General features: G+C 42.3%; 1 long non-coding RNA gene across 1 annotated transcript in view; it reads left to right on the plus strand.

Moving 5' to 3' along the window:
• The first annotated feature begins 479 nt into the window (after positions 1-479).
• Positions 480-17,179, plus strand: part of LOC128350672 (uncharacterized) — a 232,020-nt gene continuing 215,320 nt past the window's right edge. Inside the window, exon 1 of the long non-coding RNA XR_008319376.1 lies at positions 480-616. This is a non-coding gene — a long non-coding RNA (uncharacterized LOC128350672). The remainder of the gene's footprint in view (positions 617-17,179) is intronic.

The raw sequence follows: 17,179 nt of genomic DNA on the forward strand, positions 1-17,179 counted from the left end.
AAGTAGAATAACTTTCATGATCAGTATTAGTCACTTTTAAGATATCACTCAGGTTTCTATCTTAAAAAATCTTTATGCAAATTGCTATTACATACAGATTTTAAAAAGTTACTGTGAAGAAAAAACATTTGAGAACAAAAGCCTCAGCCTGTGGGGTATATCCACTCAAACCTGTAATGTTACATAAAGACTGTTTCATAATTTGAGGAAACCTGGTGGATGTCATGCATATTTTATGCACCAGTTACTTGAGTAACATTTTGTTCTTAAATGGCGAGCTATTTTAGGGGAGAAATGGAGAATGCAATTTAGAGAGCCAGGCTCAAAGTATATAGTTTAGAATCTTCAGTCACTCTCTTTTTGTTCTGCAATTGATCACTGGCACCCCCTTTAACCCTTATTAAAGGGTAAGCAGGAAATTCATGTTTTCGTTCATCAGCCCATCCCTCTGAAAAGCGTTCAATATATTCAAACAGTTTGCAAGGAGCAAAGCCAGAATAAACAAGAGGCCCAGTTAGTTCGTGGCAAGGTTAGGAAGAAGCAAGTCTGATGTGTGACGCAAAGAACGGCTCTTGTTCCTGTACCATATTTGCAATGGGCGACCAAGTTAATTGGGGTATGACTCTGTTTTGTTTTTTGCTTTATACATGACCTTGTATTATCCTTTAGACCCACAGCTATTGCAGCGACAGAAAATAGTGGGGAAGTCATCCAAGTAATATTATCAGCTATTCAAAATTCACTTAAAATATGAAAAATTTATTTGTGGTGTTGTTTGCTGAAAGATATTTCAAGCAGTAGCTTCTGATAAATGTAAAATATTTCTGCTTCTATTTGTTCTGTGACTATCTAAATGCTTGCTTTTGTGTCTGCTACTTTTTTTTTTAAAGACGGTGTCCTCAATGGCTATCAGGTGTTACAATAGGGTTGGAAGGCTAAGTTTAGGAGGGGTTAGATGGCATAATTCCCATGAATGTTGGGGAAAGGATGACTACCAAAAAGAGAGAGAGATAAAGAAATTTTGTTTTTTCCGAGCTGGAGGATTCTCTGCATGACTTCTTCACTGATGGGATCATGTGCTTTTCAGGCTGAGATTTTATTAACAATTCAAATGGAAATTGAGGGCACAGGAGGAGCAGATTCTCACATAAACTTGATCTGTCCATGAATGCTGCTCTCTGTTTGCACTGACCCTGCCTGGCTTAAGACACTGCCTGTGAGGCCTGAGAGCCAGACACAAAGAAAGAAATGAAAAGCAAGCACATTCCAGTAGTCTGCACAAAGCCAATGGAGCAGTTTCGAGCAGTCTCCCCAGAGAGAGATCTTATCTCCTTGTGGCTAAAAGCCTTTAGAATGTTTATTTGTGCTTCAGGCATTCAAAGTTTATAATTTGATATGGAAATTTTAAAGTTGCTTCTGTGATATGTTTTGGAAGATCTCTTAAAATATTTTCTCAGTCATGTAGGTTTATTAATAGGCCTTCAAAGTGATAATAAAACACAGCACTTTTAAGAACACAAAAATATCCTACAAGGTTGATATAGAACAGTTTTCTTTAAATCAAGATGTTTAATGTGTATGATGAAACACATGGATTGCTGAGGATAAGACTGTTAAACTTGATTGATGCAAAGGTAGATGTTTTGGCAGTAGATGGAGGGTGCTTTTCTGATTTTGTATTTTGCTCATGCGGGTTTGAGATGAGGCGAGTTCATGTGTGAAGATTTGCTTCTGAGTAGCTGTACCAATTAAAATGTTGAGTAAGCTTGAATGACCTTGTGCTACTAAGCCAGAAACATACAAAGCTCTGGTGGCATCAAGAGTGCATGAGGCAATGCTGTGGTGGAAGCATCTGCCCTGATATTGCTCCTCACCAATGACAGTTGATGGTGCTGCATTTAATCAGTGCAAAGAAAACTCTGCCTGAGATCAGAACAAGAATGGGAGGAAGGAACTTGATTTCTGTTTCATGAACAAATAAATAAGTAAATTAAAAACAAGTTTTGAGATTGAACTATAGTTTTTATTCCTAATTAGCATTTACCATTCTGTAGCTGAACAAATTTCCAGCAAATTATTCATAGTTCTTTTAACAAATAACTCAATAAGTTATTATTGAGCAATAACTTGAGCAAATTATTCATAGTTCTTTTAACAAATAACAAATAAGTTCTTTTAACAAATAACTCTTTTAACAAATAACTTTTAACAAATTTTTCCTGTAGAACACCAAATTAGGTTATTTAAAGATATGACACTGATACTTCCTCTTTATGTCCCTGCCCCAATGTGCATTTTGTATCTTTTAAAAAAACACTAGAAAAAATTCTGTTTTTAATATATATATTTCATGTCGTAACACCAGGATTTTTCCTTTATCGTACTTGATAATAGCTAAGCTGGAAGAAACTGTAAAACAAAGATGGTAATAGGTATTAATTAAAATAATTTTCACTTGTTTCTATGTTATAGGAGCCATTTCTGCCAAATTAATTATCATTAGCAGTAATTGGTGACAAAATTGCTGTATTACTTTTTCTCTCTCATTAAGCTAATTAGTGAATATCCTCAAAAACAATAATAAAATAGATACCAAGATAAATAAATATAAACATTCTAGCTTATTGCTTTCCCCCAAATATATACAGTATTCAGTGTTTAATAGCTTATTGAAAACTGATAATTGAAATGACGGCATTAAGAATAATTCAGGAGATTTTTAACAGTACATTGTAAACAGAATAACAGGTTCAGATAATGTTTTGGACAATATACTGAAGTCCTCACTTCTTGGTACATTTCTAGCCAATAATGACTCCTGTGATCATATATAAGAGCCAGCGTGGTGTAGTGGTTAGAGTGCTGGACTAGGACCGGGGAGACCCGAGTTCAAATCCCCATTCAGCCATGAAACTAGCTGGATGACTCTGGGCCAGTCACTTCTCTCTCAGCCTAACCTACTTCACATGGTTGTTGTGAAAGAGAAACTCAAGTATGTAGTACACCGCTCTGGGCTTCTTGGAGGAAGAGCGGGATATAAATGTAAAATAATAATAAATAATAATAATAAATCTTATTCTGACCAGCTTATGGCAAGTGATGCTCAGTGTTAAATCTTGTTAACCTTGCATCTTTGACACTTCAGTTGTTTACCCGGAGCAAACTTTACATAACCATTATCTGTAGTATATTGGTCTTCACCAATTGTCAAATATCCTATATTTACACCATTCACTTAATAAGTGAATAAGTATTTTTTATATAATGTTTTCTAGGATGTATCTTCAACTGAAGTTCAGTTATATTTAATTCATCATTCCATTTTTCTGGTCTGTCCATATAATTCTTATAATTAAGAACATAGGAAGCTGCCATATACTGAGTCAGACCATTGGTCTATCTAGCTCAGTATTGTCTTCACAGACTGGCAGCGGCTTCCCCAAGGTTGCAGGCAGGAATCTCTCTCAGCCCTATCTTGGAGAAGCCAGGGAGGGAACTTGAAACCTTCTGCTCTTCCCAGAGCGGCTTCATCCCCTGAGGGGAATATCTTTTACATATTTCTAAATCAGCAGTTTGACTGACTTCATTTACAATTTGATGCTTTTCATGACTTCACATCCTATTGCTTCTCTTCTAAAGTTTCTCAGAAAAGTCATTAGCAAGTGTTGTTTAGCTTGTATACCACAAGATTACTTTTCCTTGAAGACTGTCTTGTAAAACTGGAATATAGAGTTATTTATACAATTGTACATGGTTTGGAGAAAGTTAATACCGTAGCAGATTTCCCCCGCCCTCTCTTTTTCTTATATTAGAGCATGCAATGGACATGCAATGTATGGACATTCATGTAAATGATTAGAGAGAGTCAAAAGAATAAATACTTCTTAAAACAATGCCTAATTTATGAAATTTTCTGCCATGAGTTATAGTGTTGGCCAGTATCTCTGATGGCTTTAAAAGGTTTAAACAGCTTCATGGAGGGTAGGTCTGACAATTAGTTATAATGGCTATGTAGGGCCTCCATGTGCTCTCTTCAGGATACCCCTGAGACCAGTCTGGTGGTTGCATTTTGAACTAACTGAAGTTTCCAAACTACATACAAGGCAAGCCCTACAAAGCGTGCATTGCAGTAGTCCAATCAGGTGATTACCAGCTGGTGTACCATGTTTTCAGGTCAACTGATGACCATTAATAAATATGATTCTTTACTTTGAGAAGACTTCAAAAGCAAGCATCCTGGACCTCCACCAGACACTGCTGCATTTTCTCTGACAACTGTTTTGCTTTCTTGGACCCAAGTCTGAACTGATAATCATATCTAACTACTTTTGGGACCTGGTTGGGACTTAATCTCTCCAAGACTGAGTTGCTCTTGCTTACTCTTCAATCTGTCCAATTGCTGAGTCTGAGTTTCTTGCTGGACAGGTTTGCATTGCCCATGAAGGAGGTGGTCCGTGACTTGGGGGAGTCCTTTTGGACTCATGGCTCCTGTTTGAACAGCAGGTGGAGGTGATGGCCAGAGGTGCCTTTGCCCAGCTTCGGCTGGTCCACCAGTTGCGGCCTTATCTCAACTGGCAGGCCTGGGCAACGGTAACTCATGCCCTCATCATCTCGTTTGGAATACTGTAATGCACTCTACCTGGGGTTGTCTTTGAAGATGACCTGGAAGATTCAGTTAGTACAAACTGTGGTGGCCCACCTGCTTATGGCGCCAGGAGATATGATAGTATGACACCTCGTTTGAGGTCGCTGTACTGGTTACCTATTTGCTTTCAGGTCCAATTAAAAGTCCTGGTTGTCACCTTTAAGACCCTTCAGGGCTTAGCACCTGTTTACCTTCCAGTCTACCTCTTTTGTCCAGTCCTGTCTAGTCCTGTAAGAGCTTCCTAGGTTGCCCTTCTTTCAGTCCCTGGTCTCAGAGAGGTCCATAGTCCTAGGGTCCGTGGAAGGGCATTCACTGTTGCTTCCCCTTAACTTTGGAATTATCTCCCCCCCCCCCGCCCCGATTTGATCTGCCTCCTCCCTTTCAGCCTTTAAAACCTTATTGAAGACATTTCTTTTCTACCAGGTATTTCCCCTTAAATCTTAAAATAATATAATATAATAATGTAATATAATATTTTATATATATATATATATATATATGCTGTTCTTGTTTTGCACACCGCCCTTAGACTGTGGATTGGACAGAATAATAGCTCTTGTAATAAATAATAAATAAATATTAGAAGGACATGTCCAAATTTCTAAAGCCTCCCCCCCACCCCATTTTGGACTATTTTTCGTAACACAACAGCCTTCAGCTCTAGTCATCCACTAGATTTTCTTTCATGTCAAGAAATAAGGACTATTTAACTCATCTTCAGCTTTTACAAGCAGCTTCCATGCTTTAAAACCAAGGGCAGAAAGTTCAGTACTTTTCATCTTTTGATATTGAGGAGCTTTTGAGACTTCGTTCTCTTTTAGGTATGTTCTTCATTTAGGAATATTGTTGCTTATTTCAGGTTTCCATGAGTTATCCGGGTAATATATTTTCCTCTAGGGAGAATACAGCCCATCTCTCATTGTTCTGTCCCAATTGAACTTTTTATTAATTGTTATTGTGCCCTTAGTGGCGCAGTAGGAGCCCCTGGTGACGCAGTGGTAAAACTGCCGCCCTGTAACCAGAAGGTTACAAGTTCGATCCTGACCAGGGGCTCAAGGTTGACTCAGCCTTCCATCCTTCCGAGGTCAGTAAAATGAGTACCCAGAATGTTGGGGGCAATATGCTAAATCATTGTAAACCGCTTAGAGAGCTCCGGCTATAGAGCGGTATATAAATGTAAGTGCTAGCTATTGCTATTGCTTAGTCTCTGTTCTTAGGACTGTCATATTTTCCCCTATTTAGCAACTGCTCAGGCCTTACTATCTGTTAGAATTTGTTAGACTGCCAGCAGATCTTGAGGACAGAGGAGGCAACCAGCTGGTATTTCTCTCCTAAAGAAGATATCAAGCCAGGGAACACAGCAAGGAAACAAACAAACAAACAAAGCGGAAAGGAGAAGCTAAGTTTGTTAGGGCTAGGGAGAGAGTTTGATTTATGGCTGGCTGGAAGAGTGTGTTTTGAGAAATCAAGACCAGTTAGCCTGAGTGGAAGATAAATGCCAGGTGTGTGACTCAGCTTGTGGAAAGGGTCATATTCCTGAAGAGAGTCAGATTGCCAGCAGATCTTGAAGACAAGGCTAAGACCAGAGGAGCTTTGCTCCAAGGGAATTTGCTAACAAGAGTTTGCAAACAGATATCAAATGGGTTTTGCGGGAGTTTAGAGGGAGATTGACAGGGAACTCTTTGGGGAGGGACACAAGTGGTCCGCCTTCATCCCAGAGGAGACAAACAGCACAAGGACAAAGTGAGTACTACACAACTGTTGTAGTTTTCTTGGAGAAGAAAGCTTAAAACCTTTATTTAGCTGACAACTGCACCCGATACATAGCTTCAGGTAAACAAGTCCTATATATTCTAAATATTCAATCAAACCAGTAATGCAGGTAGAATGCCAGCAGGGGAGGGGGTGCTTCCCAGTGTATTGCAGAGAATGTTGCAAGTATGACTATCAGCCTGAGGGCCAGAAGTCCTGGGTTTGCACTTGGTGCAAAGAGCTCCTGGCTTTCAGGGGAAAGGATTGTTCCCTCAAAGACAAGGTGGCCAACCTGGGGAAACACAGGCAGTCTATGAGTGTGGATGAGACCCCCAGGGATGTGATAAAGGCATACCACTCCCAGGCTTACAGTGTTCTGCTGTCATGGAGAATGAGGGTTTCAGGGAAGGAGGAACTCTCAGGAGCAGGGAAACACTCAAACAGGGAAACACTCCCTTAGCAGGGACCCCTTCCTTATGGATAGGGTTATGCCTCCATATCCTTTCAATTATCCAGGGGGTGGAGGTGCTTCTAGTAGTAGGTGATTTGATCATTAGGGGAATAGAAAGATGGGTCTGCAACCCTCTTGTAGACTGCATGGTAATTTGCTTGTTTGGTCCAAAGGTTACGGATGTCACACTGCATCTAGATAGGCTGTTAGTCAATGCTGGGGAGGAGTCATGGTGCACTTTGGCACCAACAATGTTGGGAAACGCATTCAGGAGATCCTGAAAGCCAAATTTAGGCTGCTAGGTAGCATACTGAAGCCAGAACCCCCAGGATAGCATTCTCTGAAGTGCTATTTGTTACACATGCAGGGACAGCGAGACAGGTGGCGGTGTCTCAATGTGTGGATGAGACGGAGGTACTGGGAGCAGCAGTTTAGATTTGTTAGGCACTGGAATTTTGAGGCAAGCAATAGGGTTGTGCGTTCTGTTTTTTTTCTATTTTGTTTTTGGCCCAAATCTGGAACATCCCCATGTTGTTCTTTGTTCAAAATCAGCCAATCCAAAACACCCCAGTTTTGTTCTTTGTTTGAAATTGCAAAATCCGAATCGCAAACGTTTTGGATTTTAAAAAACAGCCCTAGGGCAAAACTAGTGGGTGGGGGTGGTAGTGCCCAATGGATGGAAGCTACCACCCAAATTTCAGAAGAATTGGGCAAAGGGCTGATTTTTGGTGAATTTTTGAAGTTTAAGATTTTTCCCATAGGGAATAATGGAGGTTTCAGTAGAAGTATAGCTCCACGTTGGGGGGGAAAGGGGGTGGCCCAGAGCAGAGTAGGGTGGGTGGTAGTGCCCAGTGATGGCAAGGAAGTTGCCAGAATTATTTCAAAGGAATTGAGCAGAGGGTTGATTTTTAAAATTTTGATGGAGTTCATGCATCTTTAAAGTTCTTTCCCATAGAGAATGTTGGAGGTTTCAGCAGCCCCAAAGCTGCACTTGGGGGGCACCGGGGTGGCCCAGAGCAAGTGGTGGCATAGAACACAGAGGGTGCCAACCATCCCCATGGGTTGCTAACCCATGGACTACTGGGTTCTGTTGTTTCTGAGAAGTTTTGAGTGTAGATTCTCTGGTAGTATACAAGAGTGGACTCATGGTTTGTTGTTGAAAATATCATATGCTACAAAAGGCACCCCTTAGGGCACTGCCACCCAACCCACTGTTTTGCCCCTATCTGCCCCAAAGACATGTAAACTTCAGAGGTTCTTTAAAAAAAAGACCTTTTCCCAATTCCTTTGGAATCTGGGTGGCAGCCCTTTCTGCCCTGAATTCACCCCAAATAACATCAACATCACACATCAACAACAACAGCAGAGCTTTGCAAAGAACCAGGCATATTTCCAAAGGTCATGTACATCCACATGCCCACCCCACCCCCGCAAAATGCAATTGATCAACACACAACAATGTGAAACAACAACAATGAAATATACACTGCCCCACTCAGTGTGCACACTGCCCCACTGGCCAATGAGGGTAAAATTTACCCTTAAATTTCCTTAAAAGGAATAAGGAGGCAATTGCCAGCAGATCAGCCCATGCTTTCGCTGGCCAATCTGAAGTCTGGAAGGTCTAGAAATTCAAACAGATGTCAAAACTCAAAATGGAGACGGAAGGAGAAAGATTTTTCGCGATTGAAAAATGGAGTTCCAAAACAGCCGAAACAACAAAATGTTTGTTTCCGAAACAGGGACGTTTTGTTTTGGCTAAAAAATTTCTGTTTTGAGCATTGGGTGTTTTGTTTTGGCTACAAAACAGCCAAAATGGCCTGTTTGGGGCACAAAACGTTTTGCATCTGAAACGAAACGCACACCCCAGCAACCAAAGCCTGTATAAAAAGGATGGTCTCCACTTGGGACCATCAAACCTATGGGGTTTAAAATCAACAAGGCTGCAGATCAACTTTTAAAATGATGCCTGGGGGGTTGCCAACAGGAACTGGGTGGTATCTGGTTCGGCCAGCAAAATCTCCTAAGGTGTGAGGGTGCACACATTTCAGATAAACCAGAAGGGGACAGAGTACAGCCAGGAGCAGAAGGAAACACGGTAAGGGAGATAGCACACGCCAACTCCAGGTAAGGGACTTGGTGTATAGGTGTCTATATACCAATGCCAGAAGCCTCCGAGTGAAGATGGTTGAGCTGGAGTGCTTGGTTACGAATGAAAACATAGATGTAGTGGGTGTAACGGGAACCTGGTGGAACAGTGATAACCAATGGGAAACATTTATTCTTTTATAGAAACTCTACATAAGTGACAGAGAGAGGAGGTTTGGGAGAGGAGTAGCACTGTATATTAAAGAAGGGATAGATTCCAACAAGCTAGAAAACCTAGGTAGACCAGAATCTTCCACAGAATCATTATGGATAACATTACGAGGACTGAAAGGAAATGTGTTACTAGGGACATGCTATTGTCTTCTGGATCAAAACACTGCAAGTGACCTGGAGTTGGAGAAGCAAATCAGAGAGGAGTCGAAGAGAGAGAGGGGGCTGTAGTAATAGGTGACTTCAACTGCTCACACATAGACTGGGTAAATTCACATTCAGCTAATTAAAGAGAGAACAAGTTTCTAGACATGCTCAATGACTGTGCCTTGGAACAGTTAGTCACAGAACCAGCCAGGGAGATGGTAACCTTGGGAGATGGTAATCCTGAGTGTTGCCCAGGACCTGGTGCAAGATGTTAGAGTTGCAGAACCATTGGGGAGCAGTGATCATAGTGTGATACAATTCAGCATATATGCAAGTGGAGAATTGTCAAGGAAGTCCAACACAGATGAACTTCAGAAGAGAAAACTTTTCAAAAATGAGGGGACTGGTAAAAAAGAAGTTAAAAGGGAAAGTCAGAAAGGTACTACCAAGTTCAGGAGGACACCAGCATGGCTAACAAGTAGAGTCAAAGAAGCTATAAAAGGGAAGAAGATTTCCTTCAGAAAATGGAAGTACTGCCCAAATGAAGAGAACAGGAAGGAACATAAACTCTGGCAAAAGAAATGCAAGGACACAATAAGGGATGCAAAGAGAGAGTTTGAGGAGCATATAGCTAGAAGTGTCAAGGAGAATAACAAAACACTTCTTTAAATATATCAGAAGTAGAAAACCTGCCAGGGAGGTGGTTGGCCCCTTAGATGATGAGTGCATGAAAGAGATTATTAGGAAGATGAGATTTCAGAGAAGCTGAATGAGTTATTTGCATCTGTCTTCACGATGGAGGATTCTGGCCATATATCCTCTCCGGAATTGAGCTTCTCAGGTTTAGAGGCTGAAGAACTGGGCAATTTTATGTGACAAGGGAAGGTGTTCTAAACTGTCTTGAAAAACTAAAAAATAACAAATTGCCCCAGCCAGATGGCATCCACCCAAGAGTTCTGAAGGAACTCAAATGTGAAATTTCTGATCTCCTAGCAAAAATAGGTAACTTGTCCCTACAATCAGGCTCTGTACCAGAGGACTGAAAAGTAGCCAATGTACTTCGATTTTCAAAAAGGGATCCAGGGGTGATCTGAGAAATTACAGGCTGGTCAGCTTAACTTCAGTGCCAGGTAAATTGCTGGAAAGCATATGTAAGGACAAAATTGTTAAACATACAGAGGCCTTACTGAAGGAGAACCAGCATGGCTTCTGTAAGGGAAAGTCTTGCCTCACTAGACTTTTGGAGTTCTTTGAGACTGTCAATAGGCATGTGGATAAAGGTGTTCTGGATGACATAGTATTCTTGGACTTCCAAAGAGCTTTTGACAAAGTTCCCCACCAAAGGCTCTTGAGTGAATGTAGCAGTCATGGGATAAGGGGACAGATTGTAGAGGCACAACAGCAGGAGAGAGGGCATGCCCTCAGCTCTTGCCTGTGGGCTCCCCGCACCTCTTGCCTGTAGGATCCCTAAGTCCAGGATGCTGGACTAGATAGGCCTTATGCGGGGCTGTTCTTATGTTCTAATGCATTTTTTGATTGCACCTAGGATCCCCTCCCCATATGTGCCAGTTTTTCTTTGCCAGTGAAAAAGCCACCAGCCTGAGTAGGAACCTTTAAGGCCTAGCCTATTATTGTCATTTCACCTCATGCATCCATCCCCATCATACCCTTCAGTTTATCTGGTTCAAACTTCCACAAGTCTTCTTTCTACAGTTATGTGAATTACTGACTCTTCTAACTGGTGTTTAGAGGTGCCATGGACCTTGGGGATCTGGTCTGTGGCCTCCTGCCTCTGGGTGGGCTTCAAGTGTTCTGGGGGACCTCCCCAGAGCCCCACCACTGCCCCACACCTGCCCAACTACTGCCTCACGCCTGCTGCGCTGCTGTGCCGATATTTGCCATTTGCCGGCCAGGGGTGGGGGTGAGCCAAGCAGGCTTCCCACGTGGTGGCAGCGGAAGTCTACTTGGCTCACCCCCACCCCCACCCATGGTGGCAGCAGGCACAGCGGCTGGTGGGCCTGTATGTCTAGGTACACCTGCCCATATTGCCCAGGAAAGAGTGGGCAAGAACGTCGAGCAGCTTGCTGCTCTCGGAAGCCAGTGTTCATTCCTCCAAATGGGCTGCAGATGAGTCTTCTGCCTAGAAGGAAAGGAGAGGAGGACAGGCAGGTGAGTGAAGGTAGAAAGGGATGCTAGTTGGAACTGCCATTTGCTTGCCTGCTTCGGGCTGTGTGCGGAGCTCTGGGGAGGCCCCCCAAAACATTTTGAGGGGGCCCCCAGGAGACGGGGGTGGTGGCAGGTAATTATTTTTTAAAAATAATTTAAGGGACCCTTCAGGTCCATGCTGATTTTGGACCTAGGTGCACCACTGGTGGTACTAACAATATAGTTTGAAGATTAATTTACATGGGCGTGTGGATTAGATGTGAGTTTAGCTGTCTGGATAAACATACAACTTAATGTGTGTTGAGGTCATAATATTCACACCAATATGTAAAATAGCCAAAATACCTGTTCCACCCACTAACCTCTTATACATGCTTACTTGGCAGTAAGTCACACTGTTGAATGGGTCTTATTGCTTATTAAGTGTTTAGGATTGCAGATTAGAACAATCCTATGCATTATTCACAAGTTTCACTTTGTTCAGTGAGTTGGAAAGGCATTCTGCACTTGATGAGCTTTTGGTCTTATCCAGCAAGGTCCTTCAGAACTTTAGCCCAAGTTCTACTATTATGATTTCTTTAAACTCTGGCAAAGTTTTAGATAGGTTGCTGTGTTGGTCATAACCTTCAGCTTAAACAAATAACAACAATAAATGCATTTGAAGTGAATTGAGAATAGCTGTGTTGCTTGTAACCCATGCTGCTGTTCTAAAGACATGCACATTCATGTACCATTTAAGCCTTGAATTGCTGCTTAATTTCTAAAATTAGAGTTTCCAGACACTTTTGACTGTAAGTCAGTGTTGGTGAGGCGATAATGTAGTTATTTTTTGATGAGAAATAGGGGTGTGCACGGAACTGCCAACTGCGGTCCGGCACTGGGGTGGGGGGTAACTTTAAGAGCGGCGGGAGGGTTTACTTACCCCTCCCGCCACTTTCCCGCTCTGGCGCCGTAATCCTAAGAGTAATTGGGGCAGCAGGACACCTCCCGGCCGCCTCTTCCCCGCTGTTGCTCTAAAAAACTCCCAGTAGTCCTTTTAGAACTCCACGTTTCTGATGTGCGCACGTGCAAAGGACTACTGGGAGTTTTTTAGAGCAACAGCGGGGAAGGGGCAGCAGGGAGGTATCCTGCTGCCCCAATTACTCTTAACATTACGGCGCCAGAGCGGGAAAGCAGCAGGAGGGGTAAGTAAACCCTCCCACCGCTCTTAAAGCTACCCCCCACCCCGAACCGAACCACTCAGGTCCGGACCAGTCCGGACCGATCCGGAGGCCTTTACAATGGCCTCCGGACCGGTCCGGGCCCATCCCTAATGACAAATGGGTGCACAAGATGTTACCAAGACTGCACAGAAGCTATTGGCTAAGTGCTTCAACTATGCTTTTGGGCTTTTGGGCTGAAGTGGGGAAACTAACTGAAATTGGAAGTGCAGCTATGACAGCATTGATTTAAACAAGCAAGGTGTATTGGAAAAATGCAAAGAAGGAGAGAGACTTGATTATGAGTTCAAAGCTTTATTAAAGCAAACTTAAGGAGCTACAGAAAGTAAAAGGAGGTTTGGCTAAGAATCTTAATAAATTGACTGGTGTTTCACAGAAAGTAAAAGAGCACTTTGAGTGCTTGGTGAAGGAGACCAGGGAGGGTTAAGGAGAAGACATAAAAAGAAACCCAGAAAGAGAGGGATAGATCTTAGCTGGAAGTTACTCCTTCCTAGGGTGCATTTGGTGCATGAAGTTCCGTCCAGTGATCCTTTGGAAAAGGGGCGTGAGGAGAGGCGATGAAGGGGGAAAGGGGGAAGCAGCAGTCATAATTAGCTGTTTGAGTCTGTTCACTAACTCTCTGTAACTAATGTGGCCTGCGAAAGGTAGATACTGTATACTCAAAAACCTGTCCCTCGGCTGTGACAGGGCAATCAAGAAGAAGCTATCCTTCTCTGGACGGCAAGGAAATCAAGGGATTACAATAGTGTTAATTGCTAAGTTAAACTAATCAGTGTGGGTGCTGCATAGACTAAGGAAAGTGACAAAGGTGATTCCAAGTTATTCACAGGTGGTTACATATTTGATTGAATGGTTCTATGTTTGCTTACTTCAATGAAACTAGGCATACCAGGTGCAAATGCAAAATTGTACTTTAGGGTTGAGCTCTCCTCCTGATCTGGCCACCTCCTGTTTTACCTAACGAGGGGGAAAATGGCTGCTTAATTAGCCCATCTTGGCCAAAGCACTCATGTCATTATCACAAAAGGAATCTTCCTCCTGCAACAGCCTTGAGGTCTATCAGCCAGCCACTCAAAAAAATAAGAGCTGTCCGTAACACCCTTTGCAGTCTGTCAGCGTTTAGACCTTGAGGCACATTTCCAAACATTGCCTTTTGCTAATGACTCAACTGTGTAGAGAAGCTAGGGCTGTGTGGGCTGGAAGGTTGCTGAGGGCTGTTTAGACTTGGTGCTTGTGTGTGTGTGTGTGTCCTGCATGCCCAGTAAAAATGCTGTTGGCAACAATGATGACATGGGTGCTAAGGACTCTGAAATAACCTGTGGCTTCCAGCAGCATCTGGTGGGCCACTGTACGAAACAGGATGCTGGACTAGATGGGCCTTGGGCCTGATCCAGCAGGGCTGTTCTTATGTTCTTATGTTCTTATAACCAGCTTCAGTTTAAAGGATATCAAACAACCAGCGGGCCTGACCGTGTTTTAGCTATATACATCCTCAATTCCTATATACACCACCCTAGTTTGTGCACTAGTATAATTCCAGAGTGTCATAACATCTGCTCCTCCTCATCTTCATTGACATAATGGTCATGCCTTTTATCTGCCTTTCCCGGTTGTACAAATGATTCCTTCCTCTGTTAAGTGTACTAAAATTACACTTAACAGAGAAGTAAAGGTAAAGTGTGCTGTCAAGTCGTTTTCGACTCCTGGTGCCCACAGAGCCCTTCTGCTTGTTAGTCAAGCATTTCCCCACTGCACCACTTAAGGTGGTCAACAGAGTAGTGGAGTAGTAGCAGGTCTACACAGCATTTTAGTGTGAACCTTTTAGCTGGACAGGAGGAAGGCACAGATCACCCTCCTTCCTATTCACTGTGGCTGGAGTACTTACTGCTCCTTCTGCTGATGCCAGTAAAGATGGTTGAAAGGGAAGGAGGAAAGGCTTGAGGAAACTGGGGCTTGATTGGCTGCCCTGCTAACTGGACAAAGAGTCACCCTTTTAACATGGTGGTTTTATTTATCAGGGAGAGAGTAACTGGGCCTATTCATCCCCAGCACAGTATCCCTCCAGTGAGTTTTGCTGCTGTTTATCTTATATTTCTTTTTAGATTGTGAGTCCTTTGGGAACAAGGGTCCATCTTATTTATTTCTGTATTATTTCTCTATGTAAACTGCTTTGGAAACTTCTGTCATAAAATAATATATAAATGTTTGTTGTTGAAGAAGAACTGGGAATTCTTTTATAAGTTGGAGAAAAACAGAGGAAATCAAAACCATCTACACCAGTGGTTCCCAGTGTTGCTGAACTACAGCTCCCATCATCCCCAGCCACAATAAATTTTAGCTGGGGCTGATGGGAGTTGTAGTTCAGCAACATCTGGAGGCTCCCAGTTTGGGAACCACTGATCTACACCACATTTAACAAACATACCCACCGTGCTATGGGCTCTTTCACTGCTACTTTCCTTGTGCAATTCCATGTGAATTGCTACTTTCATTAGGAATAATGCAAATTGTGTCATGCTTGAGACTGTGCAAGAGTAAGTAGTAACAGCCCTGTCAGGCAGTACTGTGGGCATGTTTGTTAGATGCACACAGTGACCTGGGTTGTTCTGAACCTCCCTCATATAGCTGTGGAGCACGTAAACCACCATGTGATTTGTATCTACTTGGTCCCTTACTACATATTCAATAGCATTTTTTTTATTTATTTTAACCTTAATATCCTGCTATTTCTCCAAGAAGCCCAGAGTGGTGTACATAGTTATGTTTATCCTCACAATGAGTCTGTGAGGTAGGTTAGGTTGATAGGCATGTGACTGGCCCAAAGTCACCCAGTGAGTTTTATGGCTGAATGGGGATTTAACTTGGGTCCGCCAGTTCTAGTCCAGCACTCTAACCAGTACAACACACCTATAAGAACACCTGAGATAAAAAGTCATTGACTATGTAGCTGAGTCCGACCCCGTTCCATCAAAGCAAATGCCTATCAGCTTGTCAACTGATAACAGGGACTTTGAGAAGAGGCAAATGACATATGGAGATGTGAAGGTTTGGAGTTGTTAATTGCCTTCAAATCTGAGTCTGTATAGGATTTGAGTTCATGAAAATGAACTGTTACACAGTGGCCAGGTTGTGCTATGTGGCTGGCATCTACTCAATGGGAGTCCATATCACTAGCTCACTATGGTCTATAAGGCCTGTGTGAATTCAGAAAAATTGGATTCAGAATAGGATTTGAACTGATCCAAAATTGACTATACCAGATTCGGAATATATGGGTTCTGATGATATCGAGTAAGATTTGGAATTTGAATCAATGTTGTGACTCCATGTGGACTTCATATGTGCCAGATTCCATAAATGTATGCTTATCCATTCCAGAAATATAAAAGGAGGACAAACAGTTGAAACAAGCCAGATTTCACTATTTTTAGCCATTTTTACAATAAATTTCAAAAATTCACCAAATATCAGGGGATTGACTAATTCCCTTCAAATTCACTATAGGGTGCCTTGCCCAATGTAAATATTGCTTTCTAGTATGAAGGAATAAAAAGAATATATTTCCTCAGTGGTCAGTATTTATTTTTTTAAAACATTTAAGTGGCTATATGTTCCATTTGATGGATCTTAACATTAATGCATGGACTGGGGATGGAGAGATAAGAAAGCTGGTGGAATTTAAAAAGCACATAACTTTATTGGTTAAGATAAACTTCTGCTGCGATACAATTATTTCACTATTATTTCACTAAGCATCTGCATCCCATCCGCAGTATTCAAACTCTATAGGCTAAGAGGTGATGATGGAGACATCATCTTGAAGCAGCCCATATTGGGCTCACCACCTTGGTCTAGAGCTGCAACATATGCCCATTCTACTCCAGGTTGCTCTCAGCCCACACCTGGCCCCAGATCAGGCAGTTCCAAGTAAATCAGGGAGTCAGATGCAAAGCAAATTCCCAACTTGGTTCCCTTATCAATGACCATACTGACCTTCACTCTCAAAGTGATGCTTTAGATAACTCACCAGTGTCCATAACTTCATAGCCTTCTTCAGACATTAAAACAAATGCAGGAATTCTGTACTTATGTGTCTTGTTAATATGCCCTGCATCCACACTCCCACCTCCAACTGTGAACTGTACACACTAAAATCATTTGTCTCTTTAAAAAACTTCTGAAGATTTATAGCATTATTTTTTAAATCGCACTGAGCCACAAGACAACACTGGATCAGTTGGGATAACACGTGTCTGACCAGCCTGAGCACACATGATTGGGATGTTTGCACCCCCATGAGTGCATGTTTTCTCTCTTTTGGAGAGCAGGGACATCTTTCCCTATTTATTATTTCACTAAGCATCTGCATCCCATCCGCAGTATTCAAACTCTATAGGCTAAGAGGTGATGAAGAGGAGACATCATCTTGAAGCAGCCCATATTGGGCTCACCACCTTGGTCCAGAGCTGCAACATATGC

The sequence above is a fragment of the Hemicordylus capensis genome, chromosome 3 (genome assembly GCF_027244095.1).
Source record: "Hemicordylus capensis ecotype Gifberg chromosome 3, rHemCap1.1.pri, whole genome shotgun sequence".
Classification (NCBI taxonomy): Eukaryota; Metazoa; Chordata; class Lepidosauria; order Squamata; family Cordylidae; genus Hemicordylus; species Hemicordylus capensis.